Source organism: Dendropsophus ebraccatus, chromosome 5 (assembly GCF_027789765.1).
Source record: "Dendropsophus ebraccatus isolate aDenEbr1 chromosome 5, aDenEbr1.pat, whole genome shotgun sequence".
NCBI classification, from domain to species: Eukaryota; Metazoa; Chordata; class Amphibia; order Anura; family Hylidae; genus Dendropsophus; species Dendropsophus ebraccatus.
In genome coordinates, this window is record NC_091458.1 from 35,769,417 (window position 1) to 35,784,128 (window position 14,712).

Consider the following 14,712-nt stretch of genomic DNA (forward strand, 5'->3'; position numbering starts at 1 on the left):
CTGAAGATTAATGGCTTGAGTTAGTGCATCTCTGACTGAGAAAATATAATAAACCATCTCTATTATCAATCATTCCTATGCTATTCCATTTTGCATATGTGGTTTTTTTTATCTTGAATACGATCCCAGATGAGCTGTGCAGGTTTATTGTATATAATATATGCACAGTGAAGGTTTTGTCTGTAATAGAGGGAAATAAACAAATCTGCTGTGATGACAATATGAGTTCTACCATCATATCTGGAAATGTAATGATTAACTGAAGGTTCTCTGCACCCCCACCACCCAAGACAAACTTAAAGGGACTCTGTCACCTCCAAAACACCCCCTAAAGTTACGTTACTGAGCCTATTACACAGGTCAATTTTCGTTTAGCAAGGATTGCACGGACATCGTTAGTGATGTCCATGTAGCCCTTGCCCTAAACTGTTAATACACTATCTCTCCATGCTTCCGGTCTCCTCCTGCACTCTGCATGCTTCCCAGCACTGCACGCTGCAGCTTCTCTGCAGTCCAGTGATTGGTTGAGCGTCCGGTAAGCTCAGAGAAGCTGCAGTGTTGAAAAGCAAGCAAAGGGCAGGAGAAGACCGGGAGCGTAGATATTTAGGGGGAGATTTATCAAACATGGTGTAAAGTGAAACTGGCTCAGTTGCCCCTAGCAACCAATCAGATTCCACCTTTCATTTCCCAAAGAGTCTGTGAGGAATGAAAGGTGGAATCTGATTGGTTGCTAGGGGGAACTGAGCCAGTTTCACTTTACACCATACCTCCCAACCGTCCCGTTTTCGGGGTGCTGTCCCGCGGTCCCGGAGCGGCCCTCCGTGTCCCGCATTATATGTGGCCCCAGCGAAAAAAACAATAAACCAGTAACTCACCTGTCCGCCGGTCCCAGCAGTTCCTCTCCCGGCAGGGCGCACGCTCCCGTCATCCTCCGGGGCGGGCAGCGGGGGACAGAGACACTGACTGTACCTGAAGTGACCTGCAGCCTCTATCATGAATCACTTCCGGCACAGTCAGTGTCTCTGTCCCTCGCTGCCCGCCCCGGAGGATGACGGGAGTGCGCGATCTGCTGGGAGAGGAGCTGCTGGGACCGGCGGACAGGTGAGTTACTGGTTTATTGTTTTTTTCGCTGGGGCCACACAAATGGGGGGGATTGGCTACTCTGTGGGGCGCTATATGGGGGATTGGCTACTATATGGGGGGATTGGATAATATGTGGGGCACTATATGGGGGATTGGCTACTATGTGGGGCATATATGGGGGCATTGGCTACTATGTGGGGCATATTTGGGGGCATTGGCTACTATGTGGGGCATATATGAAGGATTGGCTACTATGTGGGGCACTATATGGGGGATTGGCTACTATGTGGGGCATATATGGGGGCATTGGCTACTATGTGGGGCATATATGGGGGATTGGCTACTATGTGGGGCACTATATGGGGGATTGGCTACTATGTGGGGCATATATGGGGGCATTGGCTACTATGTGGGGCATATATAGGGGCATTGGCTACTATGTGGGGCATATATAGGGGGTTGGCTACTATGTGGGGGATTGGCTACTATGTGGGGCATATATGGGGGATTGGCTACTATGTGGGGCATATATGGGGGCATTGGCTACTATGTGGGCACTCTATGGGGGTTTGGCTACTATGTGGGGCACTCTATGGGGGATTGGCTACTATGTGGGGCACTATATGGAGGGATTGGCTACTATGTGGGGCACTATATAAGGATTGGCTACTACGTGGGGCACTATATGGGGATTGGCTACTATGTGGGGCACTATAATGGGGGATTGGATACTATGTGGGGCACTATATGGGGGGATTGGCTACTATGTGGGCATATATGGGGGATTGGCTACTATGTGGGGCACTATATGGGGGCATTGGCTACTATGTGGGGCACTATATGGGGGATTGCATAATATGTGGGGCACTATATGGGGGCATTGGCTACTATGTGGGGCACTATATGGGGATTGGCTACTATGTGGGGCACTATATGAGGGGATTGGATACTATGTGGGACACTATATGGGGGATTGGCTACTATGTGGAGCACTATATGGGGATTGGCTACTATGTGGGCACTATATGGGGGGATTGGCTACTATGTGGGGTACTATATGGGGATTGGCTACTATGTGGGGCACTATAATGGGGGATTGGATACTATGTGGGGCACTATAATGGGGGATTGGATACTATGTGGGGCACTATATGGGGGGATTGGCTACTATGTGGGCATATATGGGGGATTGGCTACTATGTGGGGCACTATATGGGGGCATTGGCTACTATGTGGGGCACTATATGGGGGATTGCATAATATGTGGGGCACTATATGGGGGCATTGGCTACTATGTGGGGCACTATATGGGGATTGGCTACTATGTGGGGCACTATATGAGGGGATTGGATACTATGTGGGACACTATATGGGGGATTGGCTACTATGTGGAGCACTATATGGGGATTGGCTACTATGTGGGCACTATATGGGGGGATTGGCTACTATGTGGGGTACTATATGGGGATTGGCTACTATGTGGGGCACTATAATGGGGGATTGGATACTATGTGGGGCACTATAATGGGGGATTGGATACTATGTGGGGCACTATATGGGGGGATTGGCTACTATGTGGGCATATATGGGGGATTGGCTACTATGTGGGGCACTATATGGGGGCATTGGCTACTATGTGGGGCACTATATGGGGGATTGCATAATATGTGGGGCACTATATGGGGGCATTGGCTACTATGTGGGGCACTATATGGGGATTGGCTACTATGTGGGGCACTATATGAGGGGATTGGATACTATGTGGGACACTATATGGGGGATTGGCTACTATGTGGAGCACTATATGGGGATTGGCTACTATGTGGGCACTATATGGGGGGATTGGCTACTATGTGGGGTACTATATGGGGATTGGCTACTATGTGGGGCACTATATGGGGGCATAGGCTACTATGTGGGGCTCTATATGGGGGCATTGGATACTATGTGGGGCACTATGTGGGGGATTGGATTCTATGTGGGGCACTATGTGGGGGATTGGACACTATGTGGGGGATTGGCTATGGGGACCGCGGCGCACATGTCCCTCAATGCTCTTTGCAAAAGTTGGGAGGTATGCTTTACACCATATTTGATAAATCTCCCCTTTTATGTACTAAGATTGTGATCTTTGTCTCTATTACACGGAGAGATAATCGGCCTAATCGGCCTGGTTCGGCTGTTTATCGCTCGGTGTCTTAGGGCCCTTACTGCGGGGAAATGCAAAAGAGTAGAAAGCTACAAATTACAGGTTTGTAATTGGCAATGTATTTATTGGTGAATTTAGTTTAGGGGTGAAGGGGGTTGGGTTGGTGGTGAAGGAGTCCCTTTAAGGTTGGGGTCACACTTAGCATTTTTCCGAAAAATGCCAATCGGAACAGCATAGTCACAACATGTCGGCTCATGTCGGCCCATGCTGCAGCCAGATGTTAACTGGGAGTCAATGGGAGAATATGATATGCCAATGTGTCAATGGGAGAATATGATATGCCATACTCACATGGCCTTTTTCATACTTTAGTGTTGTTTTTAGGCTCAGTATATGGCATTTGTTTGTTTTTGTTCAAAAACAAGTGTGGCTTTTTATCCAATCGACTTTTATAGGTTTGAAAAAACATATATATGTTTTTCCCAAATCTTCAATAAAAATCTTTGAGTCATATTCTGAAAGAATAACATCAATTGTAATGAAACAAATGCAGGGGATAAAAATCCAAATAAAAAGCATATATTAATATACACTAAACTGAATAAACATGGCTGTTTTTTTTTTGGGGGGGGGGGGGGTAGGGGTTAGGGCAAAAAAAAACAACCCGCAAAATCTGAAGGTAAACCAAGTTTTTAACCCCTTTATGCCAGCTATACGACTATATATGTTCCTGGCGTGAAGGGTACTTTAGGCTACAAACCCACTTGGCGGGTCTGCAGCGAGTCTCCTTGCTGCGTTTTTGCAGCGAGACTCACTGCAGATCCCAGCCCTATACTTTCATTAGCAGAGAAACTCGCAGCAGGGATGTACATCCCTGCTGCGATTTTGTCTGCAGCCCGCCCCATTAACCCCCTAGCCGCCGGACATTATACATTACCGGGTCCCCGTTCCTGCTTGCTTCAAGGCTCCCGGTGTCTTCACGGCCCGCCCGGCCAATCAGTGCGCTGCGGCAGGGCAGCGCACTGATTGGCCGGGCGGAACGTGCCGGGAGCCGCCGATGCAAGCAGGAGCGGGGACCTGGTAATGTATATCCTGCCCGCCCCGCTCCTGCTTGCTTCGGCGGCTCCCGGCACGTTCTGCCCGGCCAATCAGTGCACTGCCCTGCCGCAGCGCACTGATTGGCCGGGCGGGCCGTGAAGACACCGGGAGCCACGAAGCAAGCAGGAACGGGGACCCGGTAATGTATAATGTCCGGCGGCTAGGGGGTTAATGGGGAGGGCTGCAGACAAAATCGCAGCAGGGATGTACATCCCTGCTGCGAGTTTCTCTGCTAATGAAAGTATAGGGCTGGGATCTGCAGCGAGTCTCGCTGCAAAAACGCAGCAATGAGACTCGCTGCAGATCCGGCAAGTGGGTTTGTACCCTTAATGTCTATTACTCTTAGAAGGCGAGGAGTAGAGCACTACTTCAGTGTGACCTGGACAAACGTACATCAATTACCGTTGGTCATGAAGGGGTTAAAAGTGATGGCCTGTCCTCAGTACAAGTCACCAATATTAAATTGGTGAGCGTCTGACTCTCTGAACCCCTGCTGATTTAAAGGTGTTTTAAAGATGCTGTAAATTCTATAACTATACTAGGCCTATACCATCTTGCGTGTACATGGTCGAGGAGCTTCTTATTCTGTAATTTCTCTAAACAGTTTTTATTGGGCTTCGGCAGCATTCAAATGATGTGAATAAACAATAAAAGATCAATTAGATAGTAATACAACAGTGTATAGAAGGTGTTGGAGCAGTGTCCAGGGTTCACAGCATGGGATTTCAGTAAGGAAACTTGTATCTTCTAAGAGTACGCACATAGTCATTACAGTTCTCCAGTGCATCTCCACGTCAGGAGCAGAACTGTAGCAGATCGGTGCAAATAAGAAAGATTCCATTTTAAAATCCTATCTAGTTAGTTAGACCCAGGAGTACCTAACAAGCTGACCGAAGCTTCATTTTTTAACAATAAAACTAAACAAGAAAGAAAACAGAGAAGGGAAAGAAAAAAAAGGGGGGGGGGGGGGGGGGGGTTGGCTAGAAATTGCCCATGGGTCTCTGCGTACTCCAGGTGTTGACCATTGTTCTGTAATTTCATATATTATTATTTATTTATAGAGCGCCCTTAATTCCAGAGAGCTATACAAGAGATTGGGGGGGGGGGGGGGTAACAAACAGGAACAAGACAGGATCAAAAACACATTACATGAAGGCAAATGGCAGACTGGTACATGGGGGAAGAGGACCTGCCCGCGAGTATTTGTATGTATGTTTTATAAACTTATAAGGGGAGACTTATTATATCCTGTGCAAAAGAGGCCATAGCAGCCAATCAGATTGTTTGCAATAGGCAACTGCTCTACTGTTCCCCTCCACAAGGTTTGATATACGTTCCCCATAAACTTATATGTATGTCAGGCTTACACTTACATTTTACTGTTGTTATTTATAAGAATCAATAATGCTAATGGTCATAATAAGAGCATAATAAAAATGTCAATAATGAAAATACAACCATGAAAAAAACTAATTGCTAAATGCCATAAAAATTACTGTCAATATTTTCTGCTAATAACTTCCAATATTAATAGAAAATTATTTAAATAATAACTCATAATAATACCATAACTACTGCCAATAATAAAATCAATAAAAATACAAATGACCATAACAGCAAAAATTCTAGTAATAATTACTGTTAATATTACCAAAAAACTTCTAATAAAATAAAAATAAAACGGACTGTTATTCATATCGATTTAAAAAATATTTCCCAATAATATTAAGAAAATGTGATCATTGAAAAATGACAGACTGCCGAATCAGTCACAGAGTCTATTTTTTTTTAAGTGTTAATTTTTTTTTTGATCCTTTTGTTTTTATAGATTTTTGTTGATACACGGCACAAAGCCCAAACACTATAGTAATACGAGCAGCAAACACATCATGTTTAATGCCCATTCCCTAGGCCTAAAAGGCCGAAAACTGCCTTCTAATTGGCCAATTATTACTAATGTTGCATAGTGTTGACTGTTTTGTTACTTCATATTGTGTACAGAACTAATTGTAGTGAAAGCAAATGAATGGGGTAGATGGGGAAACAAGGCACTAGAAAATAATTATTTGGAGTGTTTCTTTATAGTACCTGTACTGTCTATTTTATTTTAGTCAACAGCCTCTGAAGCAGGAGGAAAAAGTGGTATTTGTCATTTTCATAGAAACTTGATAATAGCATTAATTTATCTTAATGGCCTGTTCTATTGTTATAAATAGTAAAATTAGCTCAAATTGTCATGCTTTTGCTGGTTTGGATGGCTCCAGAGGGCCCCACGCAGCAGATGAGTAGATAATTTGGTGTGCTTGACAGATATCCAATAATTTGCTATGTGGAACATGAGTAATGCTAGTACCATTAATGTCCATTTTCCTCTAAATTCATTACTGGCCTTTTCCCTTTTATCTTTTTAATGCTGAGGCCATTTCTCTCTGTTTCAAGTGGCACCACAGAGCCTATTCATATTATTCAGCTGGATATTAACATTCTGTACATGGGGAACATTTCATGGAAAAAAACAACTCTTTATGGAATGATTAGGATGGTGGCGATTTATGGCAGCGAGCGACACAATGGTGGGCTTACGGGTATTACAGCTCCTAGGGAACATCAAATAGGCAAATGAAGCCTAAAAGAAATTTAAATACCCCTTTTTACACCCATGGGGAGGGCTGCCGTTTACATTGGGAGGTGTGAAGCCCAAATATAAGCATTTTTTTTGTAAATGCAAATATGTAATTTAAAAGAAATATTTATAAATATTTAAAGGGAATCTGTCAGCACCTGGGACTTTCTGTGTTTTCAATACACTCCTGGTTTTGGTTGCAAAATACTGAGCAAAAATACTGTGTGGGAACAAAGCCCTAAAAATGATACAATAATGAGAATAATAAATAAATAAATAGCTATATTTAAATCCATCAGGGATTTAAACCAAAGAATGAACTGCAGGCAGGTCTCTCGACAGGTGAGTAATCGCCAGACCACAGCTCCAACACATTTGGGTTCAGACATTCTGAGTGTTAGATTCTGATAGTTCTGTGTTTCTTTCAGACATTAACTGCCTACAGAGGACTGATCTGCAATCAGAGACACTGGCTGACAACTGAGCGAGCAGGAGGCCGGGCAGCGTTGATTATTCATAAAGAGGAGGAAAGAGTGTGAGGCGTTCAGAGTGTGGCACAAACAACTCCTCTTGGACTCTTCACTATAGTAGGAGACCTGAGATTGTGTATAATCCGCTGCATGGACAAATTACCAAAAGGCACCATGCTTACCTTACCTTAGGTGCTGACAGATTCCCTTTAAAGGGGTTTGGAAAATGTGTCCGCTTCCCTCAAGAAACAGCGCCACCCTTGTCCTCAGTTTGGGTATGGTTTAGCAGCTCAGTTCCATTGAAGTGATTAGAGCTGAATTGTAATACCACACATAACCTGAGGATGTGAGTGGCGCTGTTTTTGTAATAAAATAGCTATGCTTTTTCTAACCCTGGATAGCGCCTTTAAAGTATTGTAATAAAATTTGGACCACAAAAAAAAAAATCAAACAATATGCTACCTGCCTGTCATCAGGCGTCAGCTTTTCTGCAATGTAAGATAATGTATAGATAATGTCCCCACATGAAGGAAACGACACTGGACCCGCAGTTGTTTAGATCAGTCCGCCTCTTTTGTGCTTACACAAACTGGTCTTTACTTTCTAAATTTTTTTGCACCCTGCGTCAGCAAAGCGAACAGAAATGTGTTTGTCTAGACGTACACTGAGACTTCTTGTAGATCTAGTTTGTTTTTATTCTGGCAAATAAACCTAATAAAGAGATGATGTCTGAGAACTATTCAGCAGTCTCCTCCTTATCATCATAGGCAAGATTACAGTAAAAGATGATACCGGTATATAGATAAGATGGGATCAGATCATTTACAATAGGTAATGGTCACAGCTCTCTTCTGCCTGCACAATGCCCTCTGCACAGAACATTCCTAGAACATTGTCCAATACAAAATCATTCTACTGTAGAGTCAGCTCTAGTCTGCAGCCTCTATGTGGCAGCTGTAAGGAATCCCTCTAAATATAGAACATAGCAGAAGCTCAAACAATATGGCAGCCCCTATAATAATGTACAAAAATCAGAAAATAGAAACATATTAGAGCCACATACTGAGACCAGTTCGGTTTTCTAATAAGTCAAACAAATCTAAGAGATGCATTAACTACTGAGTGACTGCTGCAGTCCTCAAGATTGCACACAACTCAATGTATTCTATGTAGGGATGGTACGAACCTGGTTCGGTTTGGATTCATACAAACCCGAACTCTCGGAAATGATTCCCGCTGTCTGCCCGCTCCGTGGAGAGGGTGGATACAGCGGTAGGACCGCCTGAAAAACTGGGATACAGCCATAACCATAGGCTGTATCCCAGTTTTCCAGGCGGTCCTCCCGCTGTATCCACCCGCTGCACGTAGAGTGCAGACAGCGGGAATCTGATGCCGAGCGTTCGGGTTCATACGAACCTGAACCTCGGCAGATTCGGACCATCCCTAATTCTATGCATCATAATCAGTATCAATCAGTAGAGATGATTGAACATCGGAAAATCTTAGGTTCTATAGAACTTGAACCTTGTTGAACCTTCCGCATATGATTCCCGATGCCTTTCCGGTCCGTGGTAAAGGAGGAGAAAGCCTGAATACCGCCTGGAATTCCAGGATACAGCCTATTACCTAAGCTGAATCCCGGAATAACGGGGTACCCGGGCTGTCTCCTCCTTCCCCACGGACAGGGAAGGCATCGGGAATCAAATGCGGAAGGTTCAACAAGGTTTAAGTTCTATAGAACCTAAGATCATCTCTATCAATCAGTAGCACTATGAGAAGTTCAAGTGGAGCCCTCGCCTTATGTGCACTCAACCTGTTCTTGGGACTATCAAGATAGATATCTCACACCGATGCAAGCCCCTTACAAATAGGCATCTATCTGTCTGGATAAGTTGGTGTGCACCTTGGCTGCTAGGACATGTGGGTAAATATGCACCAGGTTATGTGCATGAATGAGAGCACACTTGGCCCTGGCATTTTTAAACCATGAAAAAAAAAGTCACCCATATAAACTTTTTATATTTTTTAATCTATGATTCTGTATGTAACTTCTGCATGTGGCATCATGTTTGGTTCTATCTGCTGTATATACAAGTAAAGCCCCCTGTGTATACTGCAAACATATCAGGTTTCATTCAATCAACAAAAGCTAGTAGATTATTCTTTGGTCTCCACCAGTAAATGTCATTATACTTTTTTTAACTAATAGAAAACCAGAGTCAACTAGGCTTTTGTGAGCAGAGGAATCCTGCGGAAAACATATACCATGCAGTATACTGTTTCCTTAAAGGGGTTGTCCAGCGAAAATCTTTTATTTTCAAATCAACTGGTGTCAGAAAGTTATATAGATTTGTAATTTACTTCTATTTAAAAATCTGAAGTCTTCCAGTACTCTTTCTTGGTTTTCTATGAATTCCCACAGAAAACCTCTCCTGCTCTGGACAGTTCCTGTCTCGGCCAGAGATGTCAGCAGAGAGCACTGTGTCTGAATGAAAATAAAACAACATTTCCTGCAGGACATTTAATAGCTAATAAGTACCGGAAGACTTGAGATTTTTAAATAGAAGTAAATTACAAATTTATATAACTTTCTGACACCAGTTGATTTGAAAGAAAAAGATTTTCGCTGGACAACCCCTTTAATATTGTAGCTCATAGGTGACATGGTGGTAGATTATATACACTTCAAGCCCTGGGGTGTTGCTGCCATGCTGTGTCCCTACCACCAGCTTGTTATACGGCGTGTACAGTAACATAAACATATGGGAAATAGGTATTAGCAATTGGTCTTCACTGTACATGCAAGCAAGGGGATCATGGCAAAGTGTGTGCACTTTTGCACAGCAAAATCCCAGTTCATTGAGGAAACCAGGAAGTGATTATATCCATGGGGTAGAAGAACAGTACAGTGATGTAAGTCATTTACTTTAAAAACAGCACATTTGTACTCCCTTACATATATGTATGTGGTACTATTATATGATACAGGCTAATGTCCCCCATATGTCTTCTTTCCACCTGTGAAAGCATATGAACCCTGATTCCAATCCCTTCACCCATCTCTGCTATGTATTAAAGCTCTTTTTTGTTCATAGAACTGAAGAGCAGCTTCATATTAATTTCATTTGAGATGTACATGTAAAAATAATGCTGCCCAGCGCTACAGACACATTATGTTTCTATTTGAAAGAAAGATTATCTCTTGAACTACTTTAATACCCGTTGTGAAGTGCCCTGTTTTGTTCAATTAACTACACTCTGAGTCAACTCGGGCACCGCTGTTATTAATTTCAATGCAGGGATGAATGCAGTCCATCATCTGTAATTGCGGGGTCACTGCGTAAAGAGGTAGTAAAAGCTTTTAATCGGAGGTATTTTGTGATTGGTATGATCCAGAGTACATTTAAAGTCTTGTAAAGGTGCACATATTCAATGAGGATGAAGGCGGCGAGGACATCAGCGCACGCAAATGTCTCTACTTAACAAAATGGATTTCTACATAAACTGGAATTTGTTTATCTGAAAACTGAGCAGAATGGATAGGAAATACATATTTGGTGTAATGGATCGGGTTATAGGAAAATCCCATCATGTAAAGGATAGAGCATTATAGGTTGTGTTTTCCTAGTTCCTGGCCAGGTTTCTTAAAGTGAGTGTTACTTAAAGGTAAAGAGCATTTTCTACATATATTACATGTAAGAGTATCCATATTTATGTGTATAATGTGGATAAGGTCACTGCATATGGTTTTAGACTTGAATATCTTGGGCCCGCTAGAGGAAATCATCCATGGGGCCCACCCTTCCTTCCTTGTAAATACATTGTTAGGTTATATAAAGATACTGTATGTTTTGCAGAAAGCATCTCATCGCTATTCAGCATCTTGCTAACTCTATACATACTCTCCATTTATACTTCCCAAATGGTAATAATGTCCCACCCAGTAATAGACTAGAGATGAGCGAACCGGGTTCGGGTTCGAGTCGATCCGAACCCGAACCATCGGCATTTGATTAGCGGGGGCTGCTGAACTTGGATAAAGCTCTAAGGTTGTCTGGAAAACATGGATACAGCCAATGACTATATCCATGTTTTCCCCATAGCCTTAGGGCTTTATCCAACTTCAGCAGCCACCGCTAATCAAATGCCGAAAGTTTGGGTTCGGATGGACTCAAGCATACTCCAGGTTCGCTCATCTCTAATAAGGACCCTAAACAGTAAGGCTACATGCTCACGTTCTGTGCACAGCTCGTATATACAGACAATGTGCTATAGACCGGACTTCTGGACTCCCGGCATCATCATGCTGCAGTGATCTCTGAAACTGATTAAATCTCTGTGCTAGTACCCTGGCACAGCATGTCAAAGGAGAGAGGAGGGTAAGCAGGGACTGTAAGATGTCCTTTGAAGAGGAGAGAATAGGTGTCAATTGCCCAAAGTTGAACAGATCAGCACAACCTTGTCACAAATGCATGGCCTTGTTGCAGTGGAGCATCATACTGCAACATGGTGACACTGTGGGCTGTAAAAAACCCCCACATGTATTGGCCCTGGCCATAGCTATTACTAGAATATCTACTGTCGCCTGTACTGTGCACTTTGCAGAATGATGTCCCCCACCACCACATGATGTGTGAGATGGCTTGCCCAGCAATGGGCTCCCCATTAGTTGCCTAAATGTGGTGGACTCAGCCAGACAGTATGGCAGTGAATGTCAGTGGGCATGCATGGCAAGGTGGCATGGCCCGCTCCTGCTCCTTATTTATGGTTTACATCTGCAGTCAGGAACAGGTGTAGATTTAAGGCTCTTTAGGTTACCACATCTGTCCGTGTCAGGAGCTGTCCAGTAATGGAGAGACTTTCTTTTCAATCTTTATTTATTGAAGTTTTTTAGTTTTTACAACAATACTTTAGGGAATACAGAGAAAAAAGAGGGGGGGGGGGTTGGCCCCATTATAGATAGAGAGACTTTCTATTGGCGTTTTCTCCTGCTCTGGACAGTTCCTGACATGGACAGGGGTGGCAGCAGAGAGCACTGTGTAAGACTGGAAAGAATACACCACTTCCTGACGGACATACAGTAGCTGATAAGTACTGCAAGACTTGAGATTTTTAAATAGAAGCAATTTACATGTCTGTATAACTTTCTGCCGTCAATTGATTCGAGAACAATTCTTCTTTCTGCAGATTACCCCTTTAACATTTTTCTATGACAGTGATTAGACTATGTTTTATATTACACATTACTCCAGTGACCTACCCATTGTTTACCCCATACATATTGTTTGTGTACCTTGTATATATTAAAAATGCACAACAACATAAAGAATGTGCTCATTATTTATATTTATATTATTTATGATTTAGTTCCCATTATTTATATAGCTCCAACATATTCTTATTTATGATTTATTTCCCATTCTTTATATAGCTCCAACATATTCTGCAGAGCAGTACAGAGGATGCGTCAATCCCAATCTCTCTGTCCAAGAAGGGCTCACAATCTAATCTTGCAATTTCAGACAAACACACCTACAACCTAGGAAGCCATGTAACCTATTGGTAATCTTTGTAGTGTGGGTAGAAAATCGCGGCAACCATAAAGGGAACATACAGATCCATGCAGGTCTCGTCCTTAGGAGGATTTCAAACAAAGATCCCAATACTGAAAGGTAAAAAAAAATACCTTTTGTGTTATGTCTTGTACAAAACAAGCGCCCCTTAGGCTGGGTTCACACTGCGTTTTCAGCATCCGTTTAACGGATCCGTTTTTTTTAACGGTCAAAAAAATAGTGTCAACAGTACTTTATTGTGCGTCAAAAAAAACGCATCCGTTTTGATCCGTTTTTTTTTTTTATAATGGAAGTCAATGGAAAAACGGATCAAAAACGGATGCACACAAATGCATCCGTTTTTTGCAATCCGTTTTTTTTTTTTTCAAAAAAAGGATCCGTTAAACGGATGCTAAAAACGCAATGTGAACCTAGCCTTAGGGGTTATCCAGACTTAGGAAAACATGGCCGCTTTCTTCCAGATACACCACTCTTGTCCTCAGTTTGGGTGTGGGTTTTGTAACTTAGTTCAATTAAGTGAATGGAGCTGAAATTGTAAAACCACACACAACCTGAGGACAGGGGTGGTGCTGTTTTTGCTAGAAAGTAGCTGCGTTTTTTGTAATCCTGGATAACCCCTTAAATAGGGATGTGAAAGCTCATCTTCATTTCCTAGTCCCCTCTTGACACACAGAAAATGCCACCGGTAATTGTTACGGCAATATATTGTCTAAACAGGCAATTGCTTTCACTTTCTCTATGTCAATACTAGACCAGGAGATAAAAATCCACCAGGTATAGTGGTGAGCCTTGGAATTGCAGCCGGGACTAGGGTAATCCTCATGTTTTAACAAAATGCCCATTTGACAAAAGATTATTACCTTTAAGGTATTTTCTGGGCTGAAATGATTGATGGCCTATACTGGAGATGAGCTGCAGTTACCAGGCCTGCTTATGGCCACATTCACTTTATAGTACAGGCGTCATGGCTGTGGCAAACAACTGACCGGTGGGGGGTTCTGGTTGGTGGCCTGTTCTGATCAGTGATTGATCACTATCCTATTCTGAGGACAAACCACCAATTATTACCACCCAGAAAACCCCCTTTAAGCCTAGCATGTCCCATAGTGTTATTAGAGGGAAAAAAAAACACAATATCATATCAGCTTGCAAGAGTGGTGGTGTACTTTACAGTTTCTAGTGTCAATATAATGTAATTTAAAGGGATAACAAGGTCATGTATTTTAGACATAAATATCTGAAAAGTGTGGTACATTTCTGGGACCCCAGACCCCATTCCACCAGTTTAGACCACTCTTTCCATAACTCCTATAGACATGTAATGGAGAGCCACACACATGCATGAACAACTCTCCATGCATGCTATATCTTGATGCGACTGGCTTCTTGCCAGGGGTCATTTTGAATGTCCCTAAACCTCATTCACCCCATACCTTGGCATACTACTCGCAAAAATGACTCCAGAACATATGAGCAACTGACTTTACATTTTATTTATTTTGTCGTAGTACATCATTCATCAAGTTTTCAGTCAATACGGCAAACAATATCCATGCCTTGTGAACAACACAGGAGGAAATGTTCTACAGAGATCTAAGTGGGGGGGTGGACTTCCATGTATTTAATATAAACTGCTTAGGAAAGTCATATTCATTGGTCGACATTCAATTAGAGATAGCAAAATATTTTTGTATATTTTCATTTCATGCTGTAAAA

General features: G+C 42.8%; 1 protein-coding gene across 1 annotated transcript in view; it reads right to left on the reverse strand.

The window, feature by feature from the left end:
- The window catches only part of LNX2 (ligand of numb-protein X 2), a 145,496-nt gene that overhangs the window by 13,407 nt on the left and 117,377 nt on the right, over positions 1-14,712 (reverse strand). The window lies entirely within an intron of this gene.